The sequence below is a fragment of the Sturnira hondurensis genome, unplaced genomic scaffold (genome assembly GCF_014824575.4).
Source record: "Sturnira hondurensis isolate 20B ecotype Veracruz unplaced genomic scaffold, ASM1482457v3 Scaffold0006496, whole genome shotgun sequence".
Classification (NCBI taxonomy): Eukaryota; Metazoa; Chordata; class Mammalia; order Chiroptera; family Phyllostomidae; genus Sturnira; species Sturnira hondurensis.
Genome location: NW_028079127.1, coordinates 22,031,096 through 22,033,561, shown reverse-complemented (window position 1 = coordinate 22,033,561; position 2,466 = coordinate 22,031,096). Strand labels below are relative to the sequence as shown.

Sequence of the window (2,466 nt, the reverse complement as noted above, 5' to 3'; positions counted from 1 at the left end):
GGAGCAATGGTCTGAGGTGCAGTAAAGAAGAAATAAAAACTCTGGATTAAGACTTTTCAGGGAAACAGGAAAATCCCAGGCCACAGCTGGGAGTAAACCTAAAACATGTGCTTGCAGGATGGTGCCTGGCACACAACGGGCACTCAGCAAACGTTTCTCAAATGCATAACCTAGAGGGAAGCTAGCTCAAAAAACAAGTAGCTCAAGCCTGAGCTAATGAGTACAGCGAGGACACAAGGGCAAGGTGGCTTCAAGGCCAGGTGCTGGTCTGGCAGTGCAAATATGGTAGAAAGGTCATTTGCTGGTCTCAGGACTGACCAGGGTGGCACCATGCTCCTGAAAGAAAGGTATCATCTCAGAAGGAAGAAGATGACTTGCAGGGGCGCAGCAGCTGAACCCAGTCTGCCTGGATTCAGCAAGGCAGATTTTCTTGGTGCCTTCGGCTACCTGACTCCTATGGAGCAAGAAACCCTACTAACCTTGGGTAGAGAAAGCAAGCGTCTTCGTGTCTCCAGGTCTCATGGATTTGAGGGTGTGCGAGGGTGTGGAAGGTGGGGGGTGAGGGAGAAATGAGGACAGTTTTGAGGACAGCAAAAAGGTGTACATGCAGAATGCACACTAACATGCTGCCAATATCTGCCTTTATTCCCCAGATCCCTGAGCCTTCCTGTGGAGACGTAGGCCAGATTTACAGAAGTATCTGACTGGCTGCTGGCCAGACAATGGGTGGCTCCTTCTAAACCTATACCTCCCTGGTCCAGTCAGCTTTAGGGCGCTTCACATTGGAAGTAGAAAAGGGACCAGGCAAGCAAATTAGCTACCATCTGGGTTGTCCTGCCTGACTGGTGAGATAAAAGAGTACCTGGAAGTGGGGTCAGCTGCCCTGGGCTTCATCCATTCCTAATGAGTACTAAGAAGCCTCAGTTTCCTAAAATATAAAATGGTAATAATCATGTTTGTCACAGGGTTGTTGTGAGGAGAAAGTGAGATGATAAACAGGAGAATGTTTAATAAATCATAAAGATAGAGGTGAGTTGTTTTATTTCACTCCCAAGGGAGTGGATGTTCTCGAGTTTTACTTTATAATGGGCCTTTGTCCAGACCTCGGCTGTTGCTGGACCCAGGTCAGATCTTATACCTATGTCCACAGCCCGTGAGAGAGGATGCACACAAGTCTTTCTGCAGAATGCACTGAGCTGGACTATCTTAGCTCCAGTTGCAACTCTGTCTTCAGGGAAAGGTGGTTAGGCCATCTGGGTCTCAGTTTCTCCATCTGCAAAATGGATTGACATGATTGCTGTGCCCAATTCACATACTGCTTGAGGATTAAATAGTTCCCCTTTCTCCCAGTTTGCCTTCTCTGCTCCTGTTTTCTCTTTCCTCTTCTTTTGTCTGGGGCTTCTGTGCATGGCAGCAGCTGAGAAGGAAGGAGCTCTTTAACAAACCCTCACTCCTTCAAAGTCCTCTAAAACCGTGACCATCTCTCCATACAGCCCAATGCCAGATAAAAAGTGTACTTTGCAATCCTCTTTAAATGCTTCAAGTGTTTCAGGAACATTTTCACAACTGGATTATAAACCTTAGAGGTTGTCCTTTGAGAAAATCACAACTGTTTTGTCTCTATGGTCAGAATGGGCACCTAGCAAAAGTTTGTTGGGGGAAACAGAACTGAACAGCCCTCTGCAGAGTGGGGCTTCCTGACTCGCTGGCCCCTTCCCTTTCCACTTCCAGCCTCTTGACATCAACATGTTTCTTCCTCTCCACTCTGACAGCTCCAGTTTCCATACTTTGCATGTCTAGGACAAATTCTCCCTTCCAGTGGGCTGCCTAGCTCACTTCCTCCTGGACCCCTTCCCGCCGGCCCCTGGAATCCTGGGACCCAAGTAAGGAGGGGCTGCTGATCCTGAGCTCTCACCCAGCCCTGCAGGCCCAGGTGTCATCTCTTGCAACAGCTGACGGTGACGCCTCCACCACTCTGGTGTCACTTTTAACACTGCACATTCACACCGCCGGCTAACTGTCTGCTCAAGGAGGCCCCAGCAGAGCCCTGTGCAGCCGCACCCCACATGTGGAGTTGTTAATCTGGCAGTTGTTCAGCAGGTTCTCTTGGCCTCACCTCAAAATGTGTTACTTCTGGAGAAAATGACACCATGGAACTACACAAGCTCTCCCAAGAAGGAAAGACGGGCCCTGCTGTGCTGCATCAGCTGGGGGGCGGTGGGAGGGGAGGCCTTGGGTGCCATGGCAAAGGTCTGGGGTCTGGACCTCCACACAGTTCCCTAAATCAGAAGAATAAGAAAAAAAGGAAGAGGGAAATTGTGTCACCACAGCACTTATAGTCTTTTATCAAATCTTCATGTTTACCATGTTATCAAATAAAATTTCATGATGGAATGGTAAGAAACAAAAGCAGCAGACAGAACCTGTACACAATGAGACCTCAGTTCCGTAATGTGTGCAGTAGAC

At 48.6% G+C, this 2,466-nt stretch overlaps 1 long non-coding RNA gene across 1 annotated transcript; it reads right to left on the bottom strand.

Moving 5' to 3' along the window:
* Positions 1-1,010: 1,010 nt before the first annotated feature.
* On the bottom strand, positions 1,011-2,248 carry LOC118989653 (uncharacterized). The gene is made up of 2 exons (XR_005067041.1): positions 2,117-2,248; positions 1,011-1,273 (listed from the first exon to the last, which is right to left on the bottom strand). It is a non-coding gene; the product is annotated as an uncharacterized LOC118989653 (long non-coding RNA).
* Positions 2,249-2,466: the final 218 nt, after the last annotated feature.